Raw genomic sequence first — 11,841 nt, forward strand, 5'->3', positions numbered from 1 at the left:
TTTGGTTATCTTGATCTCTTCCACAAGTTAAACCCTTACTCCTGGATATGGCTTGGATCTGTGTCCCCACCAAATCTCATGTTTAATTGTAATCCCTTATGTTGGAAGTGGGGCCTGGTAGGAGGTGATTGGATCATGGGGGTGGTTTCTTCTGAATGGTTTAACACTAGCCTCCTTGGTATTGTCGTTGCCATAGTGAGTGAGTTCTCACGAGATCTGATGGCTTAGAAGTATGTGGCACCTTCCCCTGCCCACTTTCCTCCTGCTCTGGCCATGTGAAGTGCCTCACTCCCCATTTGCCTTCCACCATGACTGGAAGTTTCCTGAGGCCTCCCCAGAACCAGAAGCCACTATGCTTCCTGTACAGCCTGCAGAACGGTGAGCCAATTAAACTTCTTTTCTTTATAAATTACCCAGTCTTGGGTATTTATTTATAGCAGTGTGAAAAGGGGCTAATGAACCCTCAGTAGGGGACACCCAACTTCATATCTCAAGTACCATGACCTTTTTCCTGAGTTCAAATTTAGAACTTCCAATTGCCCTCTGACAGTTCTACTTGCATGTTCCTGCTAGCACATTAAAGGCATCATGGCCCAAAACAAACTCATCTTTCACACTGTCTCACAACCCCCTTGCATTTTCCCACCTCTATCACTTGCTCTTTCTCAAGTTTTTCCTATCCCTACTAATTGCACCACCATATACCCAGTTACTCAGACTCAAAACCTTGTTTCCATGCTGTTTAGGATAGTGGAAAGAGTGTGTGGACTCTAGTCAGACAAGGTTCAAATTTTGGTTTAGCAATATGCTAATAATACATGGCCCTGGGCAAATTACACAAACTCTCTGTGCCTTAGTTTTCTCAGCTGTAAACCTATTCTCTTAAAGTCCTTGTGGGAATTCAAAATGTAATGTATATGAGGTTCCAGGAACACTGTAAAGACACAATGAATATTGATAGGTTCCTTCCTTTCCTCAACTTTATTATCAAATATTTCTGTTTTCTCTCTCAAATGCTTACCTTCTTCCTAGTTTGCTGATAAAAATAGAAGCTATGAGAAGGGAACTTCCACATCATCCCCAAACCAAATTTGCTTGATGCCCTGCATGTGAGCCCATATAATCTGTCTTCAATTAACGAACTCTTCCTGAGCTTTCCTAAGGCAACCCTTCCACTTGTCCACTCAATTTCATTCTCTTTAGCCTGCTCAATTGTTTCCTTGCCTTTATTACTAAATGTTCCCACTTTACTGGATCACTGCCATCAGCATGAAAGCATTCCATAGTATTTCCAATCTTAAAAAATATCTTTTTGGATGCACATTTCTGTCCCCAACCTGCCATCCCCCCATTCCTCTTATACTTTACGGCAGAACTCTTCAAAAGATTTATCTAAATCCATTCTCTTCTATTCCTATCCTATTCTCACTTGAAACCTCTCTAATCAGGCATTTCTTCCACCACTCCACCAAACTGTTCTTGTCAAAGTTACCAATATTCTCCCCATTGCAAAATCCATTGGTCATCCTCAGATCTCTTTTTGTCCTCTCAGCAGTATTTGATCACTCCCTTCTCCTTGATACATTTTGTTCACTTGGCTCCAGGGATAGGGATACCACTCTCTCTCCTACATCACTGACTTCTCATTCCCAATCTCTTTTGCTGTTTCACTTCACTTTACCTATCTCTACATGTTGTAATGCTGCCAGTGCTCAGACGTTGGTCCTCTTCTTTATTTACACTTATTCCTTGGGTGCTGTCATCCAGTGCCATGGCTTTAAATAGCATCTATTTGTGGACAGCTCCCAAAATTTTATCTCTAATCTTTATCTGTCCTCTGAACTCAAAGCTTACATAATATTCAGAAGCCTACTGACATGTCTGCTCAGATATCTTAGAGACCTCTCAAACTTATTACATCCAAAACAGAATTTTTTATTTCCACCTGAATCCTCAAGCCTGCTCTTTACACAGTATTACTCATCTCAGGAAATTGCAATTTTATCCTTCCAAGTTTATCCTAGTGCATTTGTGCTGCTAAAACTAAATACTCTAGACTGGATAATTTGTACAGAACAGAAATGTACTTATCACAGTTCTGAAGGCTGGAAAACCAAGATCAAGGTGCCAGTAGGTTCAGTGTCTGGTGAGAAGTGCTCTCTCTTTGCTTCCAAGATGACATCTTAAATGCCATCTGGAGTGATGAATGCTGTATCCTCACATAGCAGGAGATACTCACATGGCTAGTTCCATCCAGCCCTTTTATAAGGCACTGATCCCATCTGTAAGAATACAGCCCTCATGGCCTAATTACCTTTTAAATGCCCCTTAATAATTAGTTCTTAATACTGTTGCATTGGGATTAAGGTTCAATACCAATTTTGGAGGAGACACAAACATTAAAACATAGCACAGTCATTCAGGACAAAAGTCTTGGAGGCATCATTTTCTCTCATATCCCACACCTGATTCATCATCAAATCCCATAAGTTCTTCCTTCAAAATTGTCTCCAAATTCAATCACTTCTCACTGCTGTATCCTGGCCCAAGCCTCTGTTTTATTTTATTTTATTTTTTATTTTTTAAGACAATGTCTCTGTCATCGAGGCTGGAGTGCAGTGGTGTGATCATAGCTCACTGCAGCCTCCAACTCCCAGGCCCAAGTGATCCCCCTGTCTCAGCCTGCCAAGTAGATGGAACTACAGGTGTACCACTGTGCCTGGCTAAATTTTTTTCTTTTTAATTTTTTTTAGTGGACACAATGTCTTTCTATGTTGCCTAGGCTGGTTTCCAACTCCTGGACTCCAGCAATCCTCCCAGCTCCACCTCACAAAGTGCTGGGACTATAGGAATGAGCCACTGTGGCTGGCCTCAAGCCTCTGTTACCTCTTACCTGGATTGCTGCCACAGCCTCCAGCTGGTCTGCATGTTTTGGCCTTGGTCCCCCTAGAACCTATAATCTACATAGCATCTATCTAAAATCTAGAATGATATGATTCCTTGATTTAAAACTGTCTACCAGCTCTCCATTTTAGAGTAAAAGCCAAACATTAACCATAGTATATAAATCCCTACATAATATCTAAGCCCAGTACAACTCTTATTATATCAATCTTCTATCACCCTTTTTTCTGTCTCCTCAAGTCATATTGATTTCCTTGCTGTTTCTTAAATATACCAGGCATTCTTCTGCCTCAGGGACTTTATGTTTGTTATTTCCTTTGCCTAGAATGCTCTTCCCCCAGATATTTATATGTTTACTCCCTCATCTCTGTCAGGTCTCTGATGAAATGTCTCTGTATTGACACACATAGGCTCAAAATAAAAGGATGGAGGAAGATCTACCAAGCAAATGGAAAACAAAAAAAGGCAGGGGTTGCAATCCTAGTCGCTGATCAAACAGACTTTAAACCAACAAAGATCAAAACAGACAAAGAAGGCCATTACATAATGGTAAAGGGATCAATTCAACAAGAAGAGCTAACTATCCTAAATATATATGCACCCAATACAGGAGCACCCAGATGCATAAAGCAAGTCCTGAGTGACCTACAAAGAGACTTAGACTCCCACATAATAATAATGGGAGACTTTAACACCCCACTGTCAACATTAGACAAATCAACGAGACAGAAAGTTAACAAGGATATCCAGGAATTGAACTCAGCTCTGCACCAAGCGGACCTAATAGACATCTACAGAATTCTCCACCCCAAATAAACAGAATATACATTTTTTCAGCACCACACCACACATATTCCAAAATTGACCACATAGTTGGAAGTAAAGCTCTCCTCAGCAAATGTAAAGAACAGAAATTATAACACACTGTCTCTCAGACCACAGTGCAATCAAACTAAAACTTAGGATTAAGAAACTCACTCAAAACCACTCAACTACGTGGAAACTGAACAACCTGCTCCTGAATGACTACTGGGTACATAACGAAATGAAGGCAGAAATAAAGATGTTCTTTGAAACCAACGAGAACAAAGACACAGCATACCAGAATCTCTGGGACACATTCAAAGCAGTGTATAGAGGGAAATTTATAGCACTAAATGCCCACAAGAGAAAGCAGGAAAGATCCAAAATTGACACCCTAACATCACAACTAAAAGAACTAGAAAAGAAAGAGCGAACACATTCGAAAGTTAAGCAGAAGGCAAGAAATAACTAAAATCAGAGCAGAACTGAAGGAAATAGAGACACAAAAAACCCTTCAAAAAATTAATGAATCCAGGAGCTACTTTTTTGAAAGGATCAACAAAATTGATAGACCGCTAGCAAGACTAATAAAGAAGAAAAGAGAGAAGAATCAAATAGATGCAATAAAAAATGATAAAGGGGATATCACCACCGATCCCACAGAAATACAAACTACCATCAGAGAATACTACAAACACCTCTACACAAATAAACTAGAAAATCTAGAAGAAATGGATAAATTCCTCGACACATACACCCTCCCAAGACTATACCAGGAAGAAGTTGAATCTCTGAATAGACCAATAACAGGATCTGAAATTGTGGCAATAATCAACTGCTTACCAACCAAAAAGAGTCCAGGACCAGATGGATTCACAGCCGAATTCCAATAGACGTATAAGGAGGAACTGGTACCAATCCTTCTGAAACTATTCCAATCAATAGAAAAAGAGGGAATCCTCCCTAACTCATTTTATGAGGCCAGCATCATCCTGATACCAAAGACGGGCAGAGACACAACAAAAAAAGAGAATTTTAGACCAATATCCCTGATGAACATTGATGCAAAAATCCTGAATAAAATACTGGCAAACCAAATCCAGCAGCACATCAAAAAGCTTATCCACCATGATCAAGTGGGCTTCATCCCTGGGATGCAAGGCTGGTTCAATATATGCAAATCAATAAATGTAATCCAGCATATAAACAGAACCAAAGACAAAAACCACATGATTATCTCAATAGATGCAGAAAAGACCTTTGACAAAATTCAACAACCTTCATGCTAAAAACTCTCAATAAATTAGGTATTGATGGGACATATCTCAAAATAATAACAGCTATCTATGACAAACCCACAGCCAATATCATACTGAATGGACAAAAACTGGAAGCATTCCCTTTGAAAACTGGCACAAGACAGGGATGCCCTCTCTCACCACTCCTATTCAACATAGTGTTGGAAGTTCTGGCCAGGGCAATTAGTCAGGAGAAGGAAATGAAGGGTATTCAATTAGGAAAAGAGGAAGTCAAATTGTCCCTGTTTGCAGACGACATGATAGTATATCTAGAAAACCCCATTGTCTCAGCCCAAAATCTCCTTAAGCTGATAAGCAACTTCAGCAAAGTCCCAGGATACAAAATCAATGTACAAAAATCACAAGCATTCTTATACACCAATAACAGACAAACAGAGAACCAAATCATGAGTGAACTCCCATTCACAATTGCTTCAAAGACAATAAAATACCTAGGAATCCAACTTACAAGGGATGTGAAGGACCTCTTCAAGGAGAACTACAAACCACTGCTCAAGGAAATAAAAGAGGATACAAACAAATGGAAGAACATTCCATACTCATGGGTAGGAAGAATCAATATCGTGAAAATGGCCATACTGCCCAAGGTAATTTATAGATTCAATGCCATCCCCATCAAGCTACCAATGACTTTCTTCACAGAATTGGAAAAAACTTCTTTAAAGTTCATATGGAACTAAAGAAGAGCCCGCATCGCCAAGTCAATCCTAAGCCAAAAGAGCAAAGCTGGAGGCATCACGCTACCTGACTTCAAACTGTACTACAAGGCTACAGTAACCAAAACAGCATGGTACTGGTACCAAAACAGAGATGTAGATCAATGGAACAGAACAGAGCCCTCAGAAATAACGCCGCATATCTACAACTGTCTGATCTTTGACAAACCTGACAAAAACAAGCAATGGGGAAAGGATTCCTTATTTAATAAATGGTACTGGGAAAACTGGCTAGCCATATGTAGAAAGCTGAAACTGGATCCCTTCCTTACACCTTATACAAAAATTAATTCAAGATGGATTAAAGACTTAAACATTAGACCTAAAACCATAAAAACCCTAGAAGAAATCCCAGGCATTACCATTCAGGACATAGGCATGGGCAAGGACTTCATGTCTAAAACACCAAAAGCAATGGCAACAGAAGCCAAAACTGACAAATGGGATCTAATTAAACTAAAGAGCTTCTGCACAGCAGAAGATACTACCGTCAGAGTGAACAGGCAACCTACAAAGTGGGAGAAAATTTTCACAACCTACTCATCTGACAAAGGGCTAATATCCAGAATCTACAATGAACTCAAACAAATTTACAAGAAAAAAACAAACAACCCCATCGAAAAGTGAGCAAAGGACATGAACAGACACTTCTCAAAAGAAGACATTTATGCAGCCAAAAAACACATGAAAAAATGCTCACCATCACTGGCCATCAGAGAAATGCAAATCAAAACCACAAGGAGATACCATCTCACACCAGTTAGAATGGCAATCATTAAAAAGTCAGGAAACAACAGGTGCTGGAGATCATGTGGAGAAATAGGAACACTTTTACACTGTTGGTAGGACTGTAAACTAGTTCAACCATTGTGGAAGTCAGTGTGACAATTCTTCAGGGATCTAGAACTAGAAATGCCATTTGACCCAGCCATCCCATTACTGAGTATATACCCAAAGGACTATAAATCATGCTGCTATAAAGACACATGCACACATATATTTATTGCGGCACTATTCACAATAGCAAAGACTTGGAACCAAGCCAAATGTCCAACAATGATAGACTGGATTAAGAAAATGTGGCACATATACACCATGGAATACTATGCAGCCATAAAAATTGATGAGTTCATGTCCTTTGTAGGGACATGGATGAAATTGGAAATCATCATTCTCAGTAAACTATTGCAAGGACAGAAAACCAAATACCACATGTTCTCACTCATAGGTGGGAATTCAACAATGAGAACACATGGACACAGGAAGGGGAACATCACACTCTGGGGCCTGTTGTGGGGTGGGGGGAGGGGGGAGGGATAGCATTAGGAGATATACCTGATGCTAAATGACGAGTTAATGGGTGCAGCACACCAGCATGGCACATGTATACGTATGTAACTAACCTGCACATTGTGCACATGTACCCTAAAACTTAAAGTATAATAATAATAAAATAAAATAAAAAAAGAAATGTCTCTGTATCAGAGAATCCTTACCTACCTGAACACCATATATAAAATAAAACTATCACTACTTCTTCTCCAACATTCTCTACACTCCTAACTTTTTTCCTTCATAGTTGTCAATACTACCTGATATATTATAGATGTATTTGTCATTTATTACCTCCCTCTCTAGTATGTCATCTCTGTGAGGGCAGGGATTTTTGTTCACTGTTGGATTTCCAAAGTCTAGAATAGTCCTAACACATAGTAGGTACTCAATAAATATTTGTTGAATAAAAACAACAAATATTTTTATCTGTAGCTCATATTTTTCCCACCATTAATATTAGTGATTTCTCATAATATTCCCTTTTTAAGGCAAGTTGGTGTCATTTCAGGGTAAACTGATGCACTCACACTGACTTGCCAAAGGTTACAGAAGAGCCGCAAGTCAGAATGTACCCCCATAGGAATAGAGAAAGCCTGGAAATAAGAGAGAAAATCTGGAAGAAAAAACTGCTAGGCTAATGAAAATATTTTCAGTGAAAGAGATACTAGTAGCATCTATTATTTGTTTCTTCCCTGTAGAATGTCACCTCCATGAGGGCAGCAGTTTGTCTCTGTTCTGTTCACTACTGTACCCTACTGCCTAGACAAGTTCTTGGCAAAGAGTAAATGTTTGATAAATAACTAAATGAATGACTTTGGACTAACAGCTAATGTAGGCCAGAGGGTAAACTAAAGGGAAGAAGTCTGGAGGCAAGGAAACCAAGTAGGAAGCTGTTGTGATCATCTCAAAAGAAGTTGTGAACTGAAAGTCCTGTGGGCTTTTTGATTTTGCACCTATAGCTCGGGTCTCAGTAAGATTAACCAACATATGAGATACTAATTACTGCAGTAAATCTCACCTGTCCTATTTCACATCTAAGCCTTCAACTCAATTATTTCCCACTTATGTTCTACTAAGGTCTTTCCTACTATTGGGAGTTGGTATTTTTCCCACAGTACACCAGGGGAGTAAGTAAGTATACTTTGCACCCACTGTCTTTATAGCTATAGATACAGCCTCAGAAAGCTACTGCCAGAAATCACCAATGATATAGTTGATTATGACTCCTTAAAAAGTCACAGAACCTTTGTGACCTCACTCCTATTCTTGAGGTAGCTTGATAAATCACAGCAGATGGCAGCTGAGACACAACTTTATTCAAGTCACCAAGACCTCCTCTACCTTGCTTCTGGGGAAAGGCCATAAAAAATAGACTGTATTTTTAGTTTATTTCAGTATCAGCTGATCAGACTTCTTGAGCCAAGTGCTAACTAGTTTCCTTTGAAGACCAACTTGCTAGAGACAGCTTACCTGAATCATGCAGTGCATACAGGATGTCAGTGAAGAGGTCTGGCAGGACTGCCTCACTCTCTTCCTACTGACTGGTACGTGTTATGATGCAGTAATTATCACCAATTCCCCACCCTGGTTATTAGCATCTTACTCTGAAGGTAACTTGTTCCAGTTGACCCAGGAAGAAATTCAGATTTTACTGGCAAGAGAGGGGAGAGAGAAATTGTTTCTCCAAGGAGTCACCCTTGCAGGGACCAAATGCTTGTTGATTTGAGACAATCTGTACACTGAAGGCAACAACACCATGTACCTGCGCACCAAAGGCCAGAGTCAGGGCAGCCGGGCAGTGACGGTAGTTCAGATCGAGTCTGTAAGGCTTGTGGTGATTGGACAAAAAGGAACAGAAGGAGGGCCTCTCAACCTCGAAGCTTTTGAGATGGCAGGTTATGTCAGAGAGGCCATTGAGCAACATGTGGCCCATTTATAACTAAATAAAAAATAGTTGGTGTTTGACCTGTAATTTGAATTCAGTGTTATGTGTTTCACCTACTAAATTAATATGTTCTTCAGGAAAATAGAAGATTCCAGACCAGGTTTGGAGGTGTGTGTGTGTGTGTGTGTGTGTGTGTGTGTGTGTGTGTGTTGGGAAGAGATATGGGTTAGAGTAGTTCCTTCAACGGTTTGGGATCTGGTCCATTATTTAACAATTGTGTGCACCTAGAATACCACCCTTTCTGTATTAGTCTATTCTTGCACTTCTATAAAGAAATATATGAGACTGGGTAATTTATGAGAAAAAGAGGATTAATTGGCTCATGGTTCCACAGGCTGTAGAGGAAGCACGATGCTGACACCTGCTTGGCTTGTGGAGAGAACTAAGAAAACTTACAATCATGACAGAAGGCAAAGGGGTAGCAGACACTTCACATGGTTGAAGCAGGAGCAAAAAAGATTGAGAGGAGAGGCACAACACACTTTTAAATGATCATATCACACAAGAACTCACTGACTATTTTGAGGACAGTATTGAGAGAGATGGTGATCAAACATTCAGGAGAAATCCAACCCCATCATCCAATCACCTCCCACCAGGCCACACATCCAACATTGAGGATTACAATTTGACATTAGATTTGGTAGAGACACAGATCCAAACGATATCATTCCACTCCTGGCCCCCAAATCTTATATCCTTCTCACATTGTGAAATACAATTATGCCTTCCCAAATGTCCCCCAAAGTCTTAACTCATTCCAGCATTAACTCAAAGTCCAAAGTCTCATCTGAGACAAGGGAAGTCCCTTCCACCTATGAGCCTGTAAAATAAAAAACAAGTTATTTACTTACAAGGTGCAATGGGGGTATAAGAATTGGGTAAATATTCTTATTCCAAAAGGGAGAAATTGGCCAAAAGAAAGGGTCTACAGGCCCTACGCAAGTTTGAAACCCAGTAGGGCAGTCATTAAATCTTAAATTTCCAAAGTAATATTCTTTGACTCTAAGTCCCAAATCCAGGGCATACTGGTGTGAGAAGTGGGCTCCCAAGGCCTTGAGCAGCTCCACCCTTGTGGTTTTGTAGGGTTAAGCCTCCACAGATGCTTTCATGCGCTGGTGTTGAGTGCCTGTGGCTTTTAAAGGTGCAGAGTGCAAGTTGATAATGTACCAACCATTCTGGGGCTGGAAGATGGTGGCCCTCCTCTCACAGCTCCACTAGGCAAAGACACAGTGGGTACTCTGTGTGGGGGCTCCAGTGCCACATATCCCCTCTGCATTGCCCTAGTAGAGTTTCTCTGTGGGGGTTCCAATCCTGCAGGAATCTTCTGCCTGGACACCTAGGCTTTTTCGTACATCTTCTGAAATCTAGGCAAAGGCTTCCAAGCACTAACTCTTTCACTCTGTGCAGCAGAAGGCTTAACATCATGTGGAAGCCACCAAGCCTTATGGCTTGCACCCTCCAAAGCTGCAGCCCTGAGCTGTGCCTGGGCATTTTTGAGCCACAGCTGGAGCAGGAGTGGCCAGGATGCAGAAAGCAGCATCCTAAGGCTATGTAGAGCATTGGGGGCTGCGGGCCTGGCATACAAAATCATGCAGTTCTCCTAGGCCTCTGGGCCTGTGATGAGAGGGACTGCTGCAAAGGTCTCTGAAATGTCTTTGAGGCCTTTTCCCCATTGTATTGGCTATTAGCACATGGCTCCTTTTTACTTATGCAAATTTCTGTAGCCTGCTTCAATTACTTCCATGAGAATTGGCTTTTCTTTTCTTCCACATGGCCAGGCTGCAAATTTTTCAATCTGCTTTACACTCTGCTTCACCTTTATATATAAGTTCCAACTTTAGATCATTTCTTCACTCACATATATGATGATAGGATGTTAGAAGTAACCAGGACACATCTTGAACACTTTGCTGGCTAGAATTTTTTCTACAAGATACCCTAAATTGTCACTGTAAAGTTCAAAGTTCCACAGATCCCTAGGACAGGAAAACAGTACAGCCAAGTTCATTTCTTAGGCAAAAAAAGTGACCTTTGCTCCAGTTCCAAATAAATTCCTTATTTTCATCTGAGACCTCATCAACCTGGACTTTATCATACATATGTCTATCAGCATTTTGGTCAAAATCATTTGGCCAATCTCTAGGAAGTTCTAAACTTTCCCTCATCTTTCTGTTTTCTTCTGAGCCCTCCAAACTCTTGGTCTCTTAACCAATTCTAAAGCTGCTTCCACATTTTCAGGTATTTTTATAGCAATGCCCCACTCCTGGTGCAATTTTCTGTATCAGTCTGTTCTTGCATTACTATAGAGAAATACCCGAGACTCAGGATACAAAATCAACGTGCAAAAATCACAAGCATTCCTATACAACAATAGCAGACAAACAGACAGAAAAATCATGAGTGAACTCACATTCATAATTGCTTCAAAGAGAATAAAATACCTAGGAATCCAATTTACAAGGGATGTGAAGGACCCCTTCAAGGAGAACTACAAACCACTGCTCAACGAAATAAAAGAGGACACAAACAAATGGAAGAGCATTCCATGCTCATGGGTAGGAAGAATCAATATAGTGAAAATGGCCTTACTGCCCAAGGTAATTTATAGATTCAATGCAATCCCCATCAAGATACCAATGACTTTCTCCACAGAATTGGAAAAACTACTTTAAAGTTCATATGGAAACAAAAAAGAGCCCTCATTGCCAAGACAATCCTAAGCCAAAAGAACAAAGATGGAGGCATCACGCTACCAGACTTCAAACTATAATACAAGGCTACAGTAACCAAAACAGCATGGTACTAGTACCAAAAC

This window comes from Pan troglodytes, chromosome X (genome assembly GCF_028858775.2).
Source record: "Pan troglodytes isolate AG18354 chromosome X, NHGRI_mPanTro3-v2.0_pri, whole genome shotgun sequence".
Lineage (NCBI taxonomy): Eukaryota > Metazoa > Chordata > Mammalia > Primates > Hominidae > Pan > Pan troglodytes.